The sequence below is a fragment of the Heptranchias perlo genome, chromosome 2 (assembly GCF_035084215.1).
Source record: "Heptranchias perlo isolate sHepPer1 chromosome 2, sHepPer1.hap1, whole genome shotgun sequence".
Taxonomy (NCBI): domain Eukaryota; kingdom Metazoa; phylum Chordata; class Chondrichthyes; order Hexanchiformes; family Hexanchidae; genus Heptranchias; species Heptranchias perlo.
Genome location: NC_090326.1, coordinates 4,693,651 through 4,709,110, shown reverse-complemented (window position 1 = coordinate 4,709,110; position 15,460 = coordinate 4,693,651).

The following is a 15,460-nucleotide window of genomic DNA, read 5'->3' as shown; positions in this document are numbered from 1 at the left end:
CCGGTTTTGAATGCTGCCAGTCTGACTTGAGGAGTCCACGGGAGAACACCAAGTCTTTTGAAGACCCTATAAGGTCTATTAGAGATCGAAAAGTTAACATATGTGTGGAGATGGAAGATATGGGTATGGTTCTCAATTAATACTTTGCATGTTTCTTCACAAAAACAGGGAATGATGCAGAGATTGAAATTAAGAATGAGTGTGAAATAATGGATGGGATTAACATAGTGAGAGAGGAAGTATTAAGGGGTTTAGCATTTATGAAAGTAGATAAACCGCCAGGCCCGGATGGAATGCATTTCAGGCTGTTAAGAGAAGCAAGGGAGGAAATAACGGAGGCTTTGACTATCACTTTCCAATCCTCACTGGCTCGGCCAGAGGATTGCAGGAATGCTAATGTTGTACGGTTGTTTAAAAAGCGAGAAACAGAAAGACCGAGTAATTAAAAACCAGTGAGTGTAACCTCGATGGTGGGCAAATAATTGGAATCGATTCTGAGGGACAGCATAATCGTCATTTAGAAAGGCACAGGTTAATCAAGGACATTCAGCATGGATTTGTTAAGGGAAGTTTGTGTCTAAATAATTTGATTCAATTTTTTGTGCACTTAACAAGGAGGGTTGATCAGGGTAACATATACGATGTAGTGTACATGGATTTTTGCAAGGCTTTTGACAAGGTCCCACATGGCAGACTGGTTAACAAAGTAAAAGCCCATGGAATCCAAGGGAAAGGGGCTAGTTGCTCCAGAATTGGCTCAGTGGTAAGAACAAAGGGTAATGGTTGATGGTTTTTTTCGTGATTGGAAGGCTGTTTCCAGTGGGTTACCACAAGGCTCAGTACTAGGTCCCTTGCTTTTTGTGGTATATATTAATGATTTGGACTTGAATGTGGGGGGCTTGATCAAGAAGTTTGCAGACGATATAAAAATTGGCTGTGAGTTTGGTAGTGAGGAGGAAAGCTACAGTCTGCAAGACGATATCGATGGACTGGTCAGGTGGGCAGAAAAGTGGCAAATAGAATTCAATCCAGGGAAGTGTGAGGTAATGCATTTGGGGAGGTCAAACAAGGTAAGGGAGTACACAATAAATGGTAGGATATTGAGAAACAAAAGGGACCTTGGAGTGCATGTCCACAGATCCTGAAAGTAGCAGGACAAGTCGATAAGCTGGTTAAAAAGGCATACGGAATACTTCCCTTTATTAGCCGTGGCATAGAATATTAGAGCAGGGAGGTTATGCTGGAAATGTATAAAACATTGGTTAGTCCACAGCTTGAGTACTGCGTACAGTTCTCGTCACTACATTACAGGAAATATGTGATTGCACTAGAGAGGCTACAGAGAAGATTTACGAGGATGTTGCCAGGGCTTGAGAATTTTAGCTATGAGAAAAGATTGGATAGGCTGGGGCTGTTTTCTTTGGAACAAAGGAGGCTAATTGGGAGATTTAATTTAGGTATGTAAAATTATGATGGGACTAGATAGAGTGGATAGGGAGGACCTTTTTCCCTTAGTAGAGGGGTCAGTGATCAGGGGGCATAGCTTTAAAGTAATTGGTCTGCGGATTAGACGGCAGCTGATAAGAATTTTTTTTTTACCCAGAGGGTGGTGGAGGTCTGGAACTCACTGCCTGAAAGAGTGGTGGAGGCAGAAACCCTCAAATCATTGGCAAAGTAATTGGATGCACACTTGAAATGCCGTAACCTACAGGGCTACGGACCATGTGCTGGAAAGTGGGATTAAGCTGGAGAGCTCTTTTTCTGCCGGCACGGACGCAATGGGCCGAATGACGTCCTTCTATGCCGTAACTTTCTGTGGTTCTATGACTCTACCTTTCTTATGGAATCTTCATTCTTCATTCGGACGTACTCCACACACTGCTGGACACAGTCCGAGTGGTACTCAGGGCGAGAAGGGTGGGCACTGCAAGGGAACACACTCTGGCTTCCAGCACAAACAGATCTAATTGATTGTTATTCACGGCTGCTAGATCCAAACAGTAAGGTGAACCTTCAGGATCAGGATCCTGCTAGCTTTTGATTGATGGCCTGGCTTTTGAGATGGTATGTCTATCAGATTAGGGTAGATTAGCAGTATGGTACTGACCGTGGTGGACACAGTACTTGTTTCCCAAACACACCTCTAACATGGAGCCACCCTCCTATCTTTACCAGGTATCACTGCTCAGGTTGGCATTCATGGGTAATGCTCACTTTATCATAAGTGTCCTGGTCACTTATGATAACGTCCCTTTTAAACTCAACCCTTGTAAACTGCTCCCTTTTAAACTGCCCTCTTGGCAGCTGCTCCCTTGTAAACTGTCCCCTTGTAAAATGATCCCTTGCAAACCGCCCCTTTGTAAATGGATCCGTTGTAAACTGCTCCCTTATAAACTGGTCCCTTGTAAACTGATCCCTTGTAAATTGGTCCCTTGTAAACTGCCCACTTGTAACTTGATCCCTTGTATAATGCTCCCTTGTAAACTGCTCCCTTGTAAATTACCCCCTTGTAAACTGATCCCTTGCAAACTGTCCCCTTATAAACTGTTCCCTTGTAAACTGATCCCTTGTAAACTGTCCCCTTATAAACTGTTCCCTTGTAAACTGATCCCTTATAAACCGTTCCCTTGTCAACTGATCCCTTGTAAACTTTCCCCTTATAAATTGTTCCCTTGTAAACTGATCCCTTGTAAACTGATCCCTTATAAACTGTTCCCTTGTAAACTGATCCCTTGTAAACTGTTCCCTTGTAAACTCTTCCCTTATAAACTGGTGCCTTAAAAACTGCCTCCTTGTAAAATGATGCCTTGTAAGCTGATCTCTTGTAAACAGATCCCTTGTAAACTGCGTCTTGTAAACTGTTCCCTTGTAAACTGTCCCCTTTTAAACTGCCCCGTTGTAAACTGCCTCCTTGTAAATTGCCCCCTTGTAAACTGACCCTTTGTAAACTGATCCATTGTAAACTGATCCCTGTAAACTGATCCCTTTTAAACTGCTCTCTTTTAAACAGCCCCTTGTAAACTGATCCCTTGCAAGCTGCTCTCGTGTAAACTGCCCCCTTGTAAACTGATCCCTTGTAACCTGCTCTCGTGTAAACTGCCCCCTTGTAAACTGATCCCTTGTAACCTGCTCTCGTGTAAACTGCCCCCTTGTAAACTGATCCCTTGTAACCTGCTCTCGTGTAAACTGCCCCCTTGTAAACTACCACCTTGTAAGTTGATCTCTTTTAAGCGCCTCTTCATTCTTCAAATAACTCGTCACTTTCCACCCGCCAGCTTGTCTCTTGGGCCTTGTGGGAAGTGTTTGGTCCGTTTCTTTTCCTTGTCCTGATTTGCCTTTGGGTGCAGATTATTGAATATTTTCACGGCTGAGATGAATAGATTTTGGACTCTAGTGGAATCAAGCGATATGAGAATCGGGCGGGAAAGTGGAGTTGAGGTCGAAGCTGAGCCATGATCTGATTGAATGGTGAAGCAGGTTCGAGGGGCCATATGGCCGACTCCTGCTCCTATTTCTGATGTTCTTATGTTCTTATATCAACAAACTGAGTTTTGTGGTGTGCTAAAAGTTAACGTTGCTCGGGAGCCGGTGAGGGAGGGGAAAACCTGTGTCGTGCCCTGCAAAGTCAGGATGCTTATATAATGTCTTGAAGAGGAGGTCACGTTATCAGTGATTTTCCCTTACATCGTGATAATTAGATTTACATTCTAGCCCATTCGTCCCGTCAATGTTTTGGAACTGGTGTTTCATCCAGTTACTGCTGGCTCAGTAACTGTATTCCAATCCACTGAGCACAGTACGGCCGAAAGGAATGGGATCAGATCCCAGTGAATTAAAGGAATGGGATCAGCTCCCAGTGAATTAAAGGAATGGGATCAGCTCCCAGTGAATTAAAGGAATGGGATCAGATCCAATGGATTAAATGCATGGGATCAGATCCCAGTGAATTAAAGGAATGGGATCAGATCCAATGGATTAAATGCATGGGATCAGATCCCAGTGAATTAAAGGAATGGAATCAGATCCAGTGGATTAAAGGCATGGGATCGGATCCCATGGAATTAAAGAAATGTGATTAGATCCCAATGAATTAAAGGAATGTGATCAGATCGCTGAGAATTAAAGCAATGTGATCAGATCGCAGAGAATTATGGAATGGGATCAGATCCCAGTGAATTAAAGGAATGTGATCAGATTCCAGAGAATTAAAGGAATGTGATCAGATCGCAGAAAATTATGGAATGGGATCAAAACCCAGTGAGTTAAAAACATGGGATCAGATCCCAGCGAATTAAAAGCATGGGATGAGATCGCAGCCAATTAGATGGTTGGAATCAGATCTCAGCAAATTAAATGAATGGGATCAGATTCCAGTTAATTAAAGGCATGGGATCATATCCCAGAGAATTAATTGAATGGGATCAAATCACATCGAATTAAAGGCATGGGATCAGATCCCAGCGAATTAAACGCATATTATCAGATCCCACCGAATTGAATGAATAGGATCAGACACAGTCCCCTCCCCCCACAATCAGACACAGTCCCCTCCCCCCACAATCTGACACAGTCCCCTCCCCCAAAAATCAGACACAGTCCCCTCCCCCCACAATCAGACACAGTCCCCTCCCCCAAAAATCAGACACAGTCCCCTCCCCCACAATCTGACACAGTCTCCTCCCCCCAAAAATCAGACACAGTCCCCTCCCCCCACAATCAGACACAGTCCCCTCCCCCAAAAATCAGACACAGTCCCCTCCCCCCACAATCTGACACAGTCCCCTCCCCCCACAATCTGACACAGTCCCCTCCCCCAAAAATCAGACACAGTCCCCTCCCCCCACAATCAGACACAGTCCCCTCCTCCAAAAATCAGACACAGTCCCCTCCTCCAAAAATCAGACACAGTCCCCTCCCCCAAAATCAGACACAGTCCCCTCCCCCAAAAATCAGACACAGTCCCCTCCTCCAAAAATCAGACACAGTCCCCTCCCCCAAAAATCAGACACAGTCCCCTCCCCCAAAAATCAGACACAGTCCCCTCCCCCAAAAATCAGACACAGTCCCCTCCCCCAAAAATCAGACACAGTCCCCTCCCCCCAAAAATCAGACACAGTCCCCTCCCCCAAAAATCAGACACAGTCCCCTCCCCCAAAAATCAGACACAGTCCCCTCCCCCAAAAATCAGACACAGTCCCCTCCTCCAAAAATTAGACACAGTCCCCTCCCCCAAAAATCAGACACAGTCCCCTCCCCCAAAAATCAGACACAGTCCCCTCCCCCAAAAATCAGACACAGTCCCCTCCCCCAAAAGTCAGACACAGTCCCCTCCCCCAAAAATCAGACACAGTCCCCTCCCCCAAAAATCAGGCACAGTCCCCTCCCCCAAAAATCAGACACAGTCCCCTCCCCCAAAAATCAGACACAGTCCCCTCCCCCAAAAATCAGACACAGTCCCCTCCCCCAAAAATCAGACACAGTCCCCTCCTCCAAAAATTAGACACAGTCCCCTCCCCCAAAAATCAGACACAGTCCCCTCCTCCAAAAATCAGACACAGTCCCCTCCCCCCACAATCTGACACAGTCCCCTCCCCCAAAAATCAGACACAGTCCCCTCCCCCCACAATCTGACACAGTCCCCTCCCCCCACAATCTGACACAGTCTCCTCCCCCAAAAATCAGACACAGTCCCCTCCTCCAAAAATCAGACACAGTCCCCTCCTCCAAAAATCAGACACAGTCCCCTCCCCCAAAAATCAGACACAGTCCCCTCCCCCAAAAATCTGACACAGTCCCCTCCCCCAAAAATCAGACACAGTCCCCTCCCCCAAAAATCAGACACAGTCCCCTCCCCCAAAAATCAGACACAGTCCCCTCCCCCAAAAATCAGACACAGTCCCCTCCCCCAAAAATCAGACACAGTCTCCTCCCCCAAAAATCAGACACAGTCCCCTCCCCCAAAAATCAGACACAGTCCCCTCCCCCAAAAATCAGACACAGTCCCCTCCCCCCAAAAATCAGACACAGTCCCCTCCCCCAAAAATCAGACACAGTCCCCTCCCCCAAAAATCAGACACAGTCCCCTCCCCCCAAAAATCAGACACAGTCCCCTCCCCCCAAAAATCAGACACAGTCCCCTCCCCCAAAAATCAGACACAGTCCCCTCCCCCCAAAAATCAGACACAGTCCCCTCCCCCCAAAAATCAGACACAGTCCCCTCCCCCAAAAATCAGACACAGTCCCCTCCCCCAAAAATCAGACACAATCCCCTCCCCCAAAAATCAGACACAGTCCCCTCCCCCAAAAATCAGACACAGTCCCCTCCCCCAAAAATCAGACACAGTCCCCTCCTCCAAAAATCAGACACAGTCCCCTCCTCCAAAAATCTGACACAGTCCCCTCCTCCAAAAATCAGACACAGTCTCCTCCCCCAAAAATCAGACACAGTCCCCTCCCCCAAAATCAGACACAGTCCCCTCCCCCAAAAATCAGACACAGTCCCCTCCTCCAAAAATCAGACACAGTCCCCTCCCCCAAAAATCTGACACAGTCCCCTCCTCCAAAAATCTGACACAGTCCCCTCCTCCAACGTCTAACACAGTCCCCTCCCCCAAAATCAGACACAGTCCCCTCCTCCAAAAATCAGACACAGTCCCCTCCTCCAAAAATCAGACACAGTCCCCTCCTCCAAAAATCAGACACAGTCCCCTCCTCCAAAAATCAGACACAGTCCCCTCCCTCAAAAATCTGAAACAGTCCCCTCCCCCAAAAATCAGACACATTCCCCTCCTCCAAAATCTGACACATTCCCCTCCCCCAAAAATCTGAAACAGTCCCCTCCCCCAAAAATCTGAAACAGTCCCCTCCTCCAAAATCTGACACAGTCCCCTCCCCCAAAAATCTGAAACAGTCCCCTCCTCCAAAATCTGACACATTCCCCTCCCCCCAAAATCTGAAACAGTCCCCTCCTCCAACGTCTAACACAGTCCCCTCCTCCAAAATCTGACACAGTCCCCTCCCCCTAAAATATGACACAGTCCCCATCCCACAAAATTTGACATAGTTCCCTCCCCCAAAAATCTGACACATTCCCCTCCCCCAAGATTAACTATTTAGATATCTGACATTTTAACAGCATTAGCTCGCCTGTCTCCTGAACAGATCGCAGAATAATTTCGCCTCGGACGTTGGAGCAAAACGGGCGATAGCGATTAGGCAGCCCTGTTTTGTGCTCGGTCCGATTTCCTTTTCCATTGACTGTTGCTTTTCCCGATGAGATGTTGAACCAGGGCCCCCTCTATCTGTTTCAGTGGACGGAACAGATCCGACAGCACTAAGGCGTGAAGAGTAGGAGAGTCCCCCGATGTTCCAATGAACATTTATCCCCCAACTTTCTGCTCGGGTGTGAAACTGGCGGTAGAAATCAGCGGATTCACAGAAGTTGTTCGATTTTCATTTCAATCATCAGAAACACCAGTTCTACGCCCGAGTGTTAAGTTTTTGTTTGTTCATTCTTGAGCTGTGGGCGTCGCTGGTAAGGCCACATTAATTGCTCACTTCAATTACCCTGAGAAGTTGCTGGTGGGCCTTCTTCAACGGTTGACGTCGCTGTTTCATACAACTGAATGGCTCACTCGGGCACTTCTGAGAGCAGGTAACCTAACAGTCGAACACATTGCTGAGGGATTGGAGGCATATATAGGTCAGACCGGGTAAAGACGGCTGGTTTCCTTCCCAAAAATCATTGATAAACCTGTTTTTAAATGAAACTGGGACAGTTTAATGGTCTGTGATATCACTTTTTAAAAGATCCAATTTCTTTTCAACTGAATTAGAATTCTCAAACTGCCATTTGAACTCAAGTTCGCTGGGTTATTAACACCGTTTCTGGATTATCAGTCCAGTAATATAATCACTACACTACCGTATCGTGATAGTTGGAATCTAGTCCATTAAATGGCCTGATATCTCATTGCAATTTGTTGGGATATGAGAGAGAATTGGTTGCCTGGTGTGCCTACATTACCACAGTTACTCAGCTCAAAAGTACATGAAAGGTGTTAGAAAATGCAAGTATTTTCTTTTCTTCTTCCGATTACTTGTTCAACCCACTATATATATATTATTGCTTCGTGTATAGTGATTATTATGACATGTCTGTCTTGTGATATTTGGCATTAAACCATAGTCTAGTCTCCCGCCCCCTCGATCGGTCAGTCTGTAGATCGGTTCATATTCCTTGTATGTGTTTGTTCTAATCTGACCATTGCTCAGTACAATGGATTATTGGGTCCCATCTCTTGATTTTTGACGTATGATGAAGACAGTGAGAAGTTTTGGTATTTTGTTATCCCAGAGTGGAGAGGGGAGAAAAACTGCTTATGGTGGTGAACTTAAAATAAAACAGAAAATAATATAAATATACAGCAGATCCGTCAGGACCTGAAAAATAGTCTCATCACAAAAAGTTACATCATAAGCAACATGACCAGAAACATCAAACTATCTTCTTTCCGCTCAAATGCTGACGAACCAGCTGTGTATTTAGACCATCTTCTACTTATTTTTTAGGCCCAGAGTAGTTCAGACTGGAGGGCCTGACATGGGTCCTGCCCACTTGCTGCAGTATAATTTCCACTGGTTGAATAAACGTTCACAACGTTTTACTTTATGAGCGGGTGGGTGAATTTATCATTACAAGTTCTTCAATTTCACTCTCTCCAGTCCCCTTGTGTAGTTCCAGCTGTTTAAAAATTCACCCTTCAGTGTGTAAATGACAGGAATCTGTACTAAAGAAATTGTTTCAGCAACGATTGTTTTCTCATTTTGGGAAGGCAGGAAAGTATTGATAATTTACCCAGTTTCCACTGCAGGCCAGACTGAGCCCCACCCTGGGACCTTACTGTCTGTGATTTTACCCAGATTCCCACTGCAGCCCAGACTGAGCCCCACCCTGGGACCTTACTGTCTGTGCGTTTACCCAGATTCCCACTGCAGCCCAGACTGAGCCCCACCCTGGGACCTTACTGTCTGTGCGTTTACCCAGATTCCCACTGCAGCCCAGACTGAGCCCCACCCTGGGACCTTACTGTCTGTGATTTTACCCAGATTCCCACTGCAGCCCAGACTGAGCCCCACCCTGGGACCTTACTGTCTGTGATTTTACCCAGATTCCCACTGCAGCCCAGACTGAGCCCCACCCTGGGACCTTACTGTCTGTGCGTTTACCCAGATTCCCACTGCAGCCCAGACTGAGCCCCACCCTGGGACCTCACTGTCTGTGATTTTACCCAGAGTCCCACTGCAGCCCAGACTGAGCCCCACCCTGGGACCTCACTGTCTGTGATTTTACCCAGATTCCCACTGCAGCCCAGACTGAGCCCCACCCTGGGACCTTACTGTCTGTGATTTTACCCAGATTCCCACTGCAGCCCAGACTGAGCCCCACCCTGGGACCTTCCTGTCTGTGATTTTACCCAGATTCCCACTGCAGCCCAGACTGAGCCCCACCCTGGGACCTCACTGTCTGTGCGTTTACCCAGATTCCCACTGCAGCCCAGACTGAGCCCCACCCTGGGACCTCACTGTCTGTGATTTTACCCAGATTCCCACTGCAGCCCAGACTGAGCCCCACCCTGGGACCTCACTGTCTGTGATTTTACCCAGATTCCCACTGCAGCCCAGACTGAGCCCCACCCTGGGACCTCACTGTCTGTGCGTTTACCCAGATTCCCACTGCAGCCCAGACTGAGCCCCACCCTGGGACCTCACTGTCTGTGCGTTTACCCAGATTCCCACTGCAGCCCAGACTGAGTCCCACCCTGGGACCTTACTGTCTGTGCGTTTACCCAGAGTCCCTCTGCAGCCCAGACTGAGCCCCACCCTGGGACCTTACTGTCTGTGCGTTTACCCAGATTCCCACTGCAGCCCAGACTGAGCCCCACCCTGGGACCTTACTGTCTGTGCGTTTACCCAGAGTCCCACTGCAGCCCAGACTGAGCCCCACCCTGGGACCTCACTGTCTGTGCGTTTACCCAGTTCCCCATTGGGGACCATCCAGTCCCGGGTCACCGGCGGAATCAGCGCTGGGGGACCGGGTGACTGATCCTCGTGACCCTGTCGCTGGGCCTCTGACGTCACAATGGGAGACGGCGCTCGCTCAGCTCGAGCCGGAAACCGTTAAAGGGCCGTTAGGATTTAAACCTGGAGCGGGGCCGGTTAAAGGGGAGGGACAGAGAATCGGCCAAAAATGTCCAGACAATGAGACCAATAATGTTTATAAACTGAAATGATCAAATTCCGCTCTCAATCCGGGTCTGGATTGCCACAGCGATTCCAGGTGTCTCCTGCCGTTTGATCCCTCGACAGCCTGAAACAGATTAAAGATTAAACGGGAAATAATCCGAATGCACATCAGTATAAGTGACAGGGAGACTCGAGCTAATATTTCAATCATAATTACAGACAAGTATCACCATAAAAGGGACTGAATCCCATTGATATTTTATTCATTACATTATGCATTAACACAAATACTCACCCGATCCACTCCAGACTCTCGCGGGTCAGTATGAGGGAGCGGAGAGCGGGGACAGGTCGGTCTGTGAAGGAGTTTAATCTCAGGGACAGAAACGTCAGTGACCGGTTTGTCCTGAGGCCAGAGACGAGATCAATTAGTACAAGAATCTGTGAAACCCACACGATCCAGTCTGGGGACCATGGAGAGAGAAATAACAGGAATCAGGGTAAATCCCCAGTGTTCATTAATAACAGTATTACTGATATTAATAAACACTACTTTACTTTTAGTAACATTGACACTAATAATGTACAGTGTTTGTTCATAACAATATTACTGATGCTAATAATAATGTAGTGTTAGGCATCCAGTTATTAAAAACACAATCTCACACAGTCTGGTACTTACTGCATTTTCTGTATTTTACAGTCCGGGTTCCTCAGAGCTGCAGACAGCAGTTTCAATCCTGAATCTCCCTGATTATTTTTATCCAAGAACAGAACCGTCAATGACCGGTTGGTATTCAGAGCGGAGGCGAGATCCTCTGCAAATGATTCTGTGCGACCGTAATAATTCAGCCTGGGGATCACTGAGAGTGAAAGCGAGAGCGAGACATATAACGAGACAGAGAGAGAAATAACAGGAATCAGGATAAACCACCTGTGTTTATTAATAACACTGTCACTGATACTAATAATAATGTGCAGTGTTAATTAATAACACATTAATAGCATTATTACTGATAATAATAATGTGCAGTGTTTATTAACACTATTACTCATACTAATAATGTACAGTGTTTATTAATAACAGTATTACTGATACTAAAGGTGACATGAGGAAGAAGAACCAAGGGTGACATGAGGAAACACTTTTTTACACAGCGAGTGTTTAGGATCTGGAATGCACTGCCCGAGGGGGTGGTGGAGGCAGATTAAATCATGGCCTTCAAAGGGGAACTCGATAAGTACTTGGAGGTAAAAACAATTGCAGAGCTTCGGGGAAAGGGCGGGGGAGTGGGACTGGCTGGATTGCTCTTGCATAGAAACCGACGTGGAATCGCAAGCTGTATTTTGCTCTTTGTTACTGAATGTTTGGTGTTTCTGCTTCCCTCTCCTACACACGTTGACAGTCCGGTGGCTGAGGCTTGCCCCTAAACCTCAGCAAGAGGGTGGGATGCTCTGACATACAGACTGCTGTAGTTGGTGTCGGCCTACGTGCAAGAAACAGTGAGAAGGAGCCTCTTCAGTGGACGTATCTTGGGCAGTGAGAAAAACAGCAATAAATGTCATTTATTGCAATTAAATTATCAGACTCTTTCAGTGACCTGTATTTACTGATCCGATAATGATTGTCAAATCCCTACTTGTTCAGAGGATCTATTTTAGATACTCCGAGACTGTTATCCTTTGTCACAGTTGTGTAAAATCTGCTTCTTTCTGGTTTAACTGAAATGTTTGTTTTCTTTCATTACTGAGCAACAACACAATCCAAGTCTGTTCGATAATTTGCCTAACAGTTATAGATAAATAAACAGTTACCTCACACCCGGCATTTGTATAGTGCGGGTGCCAGTCACTGGAGCCTTTCACACAGAATGTCGCAGCTCTGTAGATCGAGCTGTTATATTATATCGCAGAATTCGATGACATGAGCCAGCACTGCACAGCCAATTGGGGTCAGTCTTAATGCTTTGTGTGGGTTCCAGTCTCCAAATACATTTTTTTCCACAGCTCCTACTGTGGCCCGTGTTAGTGCTTTATTCTGAGACTCAAACAGGTAGTGAAATGTGTTCAGGAGGTCCCTTTTACCAGTAAAACTCCCTGTATTTCCAATCTGCCTTCAACCATCTCCTTCAACAAGTCAGTAACTCGTCAGGTGGTTTGATGAAGAAATGGACCCAGAATCTCCTTCAGGTGCCGAGCTGACTGTGTGGAGAGGAGAGACCAGCAACAAAATGGAGAAATATCTCAAACCGCCTATCTTCCTTGCTGTGGGCTTCACTGAGGCGTTTCCGGTTGTCACCTGGATCTGGAGTCAGGAATTGTGGGAGGCCAGCTGCAAACTCTTGGATGGTGACGCGCGGGAATGTGTACACCACGGTCTGGGCAGAATGATCTCTCTCCAAAAGTTCCATCATGAACCTAGACAGGAACTGGGAAGGTTGCAGATTGTACTTGTACTCAAATCTTTATTTCTAAACACAATATTCTACTCGGAGACTCATGTGAAGGCCATCTCACCGATCTTCAGTAACACATTATGGGGGCTTTCAATCTCTCGGCCATGGTTTTACAGAATACTATAAATATAATAGGAATATAGTTGGGTGATGGTCTTTCTCTCCACTTTTCATGGCCACGGCCTCTTGCCAACATTTCATGTTCCACAAGTGTCCAACGTCGAACAATAGAAATGACCGTTAGCTCAACGAATCGATCAACCAGCTGGGAAATCAATGTTTCAGTTTGTTCCCGGAATGTTTCCTTGTGTTTCTGTTGAACATCTTCAATTAGAGTAGAAAAAAGTGGTTTTCAATGTCAGCTGTATTGAGATAAAACAACTTCTCAATATCATTGTACTATTTGGTAAAATGTTGCAAGACTTCATTAACAGGTTCATTAGAGGAGAGTGTAGGAAATGAAAACAACTTTAATGGAAACCTCGCTTGAAGGTAACCAATGGCTGTGAAAAGTTTCAAATCCTCACTTGATTCCAATATTTATTGAACATGGAGACATCTATGGAGGTGATATTTTCCCTCTGATGGTTATAGCTATCAGCCCTGCCTTGTATTGTAGACCTTTCTTTACAAATCCACCCATGATTCTGGTTATACAGCAGTAGAGGTTCTAGTGGATCGATCTTTGAAACCGTCAGTGGTGCTTACCTGCTGCAGAAATGGCAAATAGAGTGTTGGGTATCAGTGGGAGCGGGACAGACTGTGAATGGACAGAAGTTCGACCGTTACTCTATCAGGCCTAGGGCAGGTTATCTGGGGTAATGTGTGCAATGGGAGAGAGACAGACTGTGAATGGACAGAAGTTCGACTGTTACTCTATCAGGCCTAGGGCAGGTTATCTGGGGTATTGTGTGCAACGGGAGAGGGACAGACTGTGAATGTTATTGTATCAGGCCCAGGGCAGGTTATCTGGGGTGTTGTGCGCACTGGGAGGGGGACAGACTCTGAATGGACAGAATTTCCACTGTTATTGTAACAGGCATTGAACAGGTTACCTGGGGTATTGTGTCTAGTCGACTGAACAGGATGAATGATTTGACACAGAGGGAGATGAGAACAGTGATTACATGTCAGGAATTAAGGCTGAGGAAAGCGCATAGGAGTTGGATTTGTTTTATTTGGGGAAGAGTCTCAATTATTGAAATATCTGAACGGAGTTCACAAAATTAATGCAGGAAAGACACTTGAGTGACCCCAATTAATTAATAACGGAGAAAACTGAAATGGGGATGTCGGGATCAAGAAGGGAATTCAGAATAATAGAGCGGAAGTGTTAATTATTGACATGCGATTTGTGCCAAATTATGTTATTGGGTTCAGGAGCACGTATCAATCAGGAAATTTCTTAGAATTATTTATAAGGGAGCAAGCTTAGGAAGGGGAGAGCTTTTTGTAAAGCATGGTGTGCGATGTGCATCTCAGTAAATAAAAGCTTGTGAACAACAGACGACTTGGTTTCAGTATCCAATCCTTCACCGCCTGAATATTCTGATGTAGCAGGGGGTACCAGGGAAGGACACTAAAGGGGCAGTGTAAGTGGGGTGAAAAGATAATTTGAATGTGTTTCTGTAGATACACTGAGAGGAGTAGTAGGTGGCGTCCTCTGGAACAGGGACAGGCTTATTTGGGATAGATGGGCTTTTCCTGTCCCTAAACATTCTCCTGTTGTATTGTGTTTTATAAAATGCGAAGAGTTTTTAAGTGGTTATACACATACGGAAACTGGATGTATACTTTTATTTAACAACCCTGGCATATCACCGATCAGTGTAATATTAGAACTGAAAACATTCGGAGTTCTTTTCAATTGTTTTGCCAATAATTACACCCCATTGTTACATTTTAATATATGAGATTCAGATACTGCAGCTTTGGAAATTACAAAAATGTTTCTGCTAGGGAGCAAATTGGCAAGTAAGGGGCTCCATAATTAAGAAATATATAATATATATATATATATTTTTCTCAGGGTGTGGAAGCGTCAATGGCAAGGTAGCCACTTATTTCTCAGTGTATTAGGATCCTGCTTGGTGTGTATGGCCGTTCAGACTGTATCAGGATCCTGCCAGTTCTGTTTGCGGTTTCACAGTGTACCAGGATCGTGCCAGGTGTGTATGGCGTTTCAGCCCCATGCTGCCAATGAATCTGTGTAAAAAAAATGGCAATCGAGAAAATAAGGAGACTAAAGACAGACAAATCTCCAGGACCTGATGGTCCCCACCCCAATGTAATAAAAGTAATAGATGAGGTAATTGTAGATGCTTTAGCCATGATCGTCCACATCTCGCTTGATTCGGAAAATGTCCTCTTGGATTGGAAAATTGCAAGCCATTATTTCAGAAGGGCGGGAGAGATAAACTAGGAAATTATAGGTCTAATTGTGTTGCGTCTGTTGTGGGGAAGTTCAAAGAACCTGTTATTAGGGACAGGGTTACTGAGCCCTTCGACGAACATGAACTGATCAGATATAGCAAGCATGGCTTTTTAAAGTGTAAGTCACGTCTAACGAACCTAATTAAATCTTTTGACGATGTAAGCAACGTGGTGGATAAGGGAACGTCTGTTGATGTTATTTATATGGAATTCTAGAGGGCATTCGGCAAGGTTCCACACAACAGAATGTTAATAAAAAATGAGAGCACATGGAATTGGAGGCAACCTATTGACACGGATAGGGATTTGGTTAAGAAGTAGGAGAT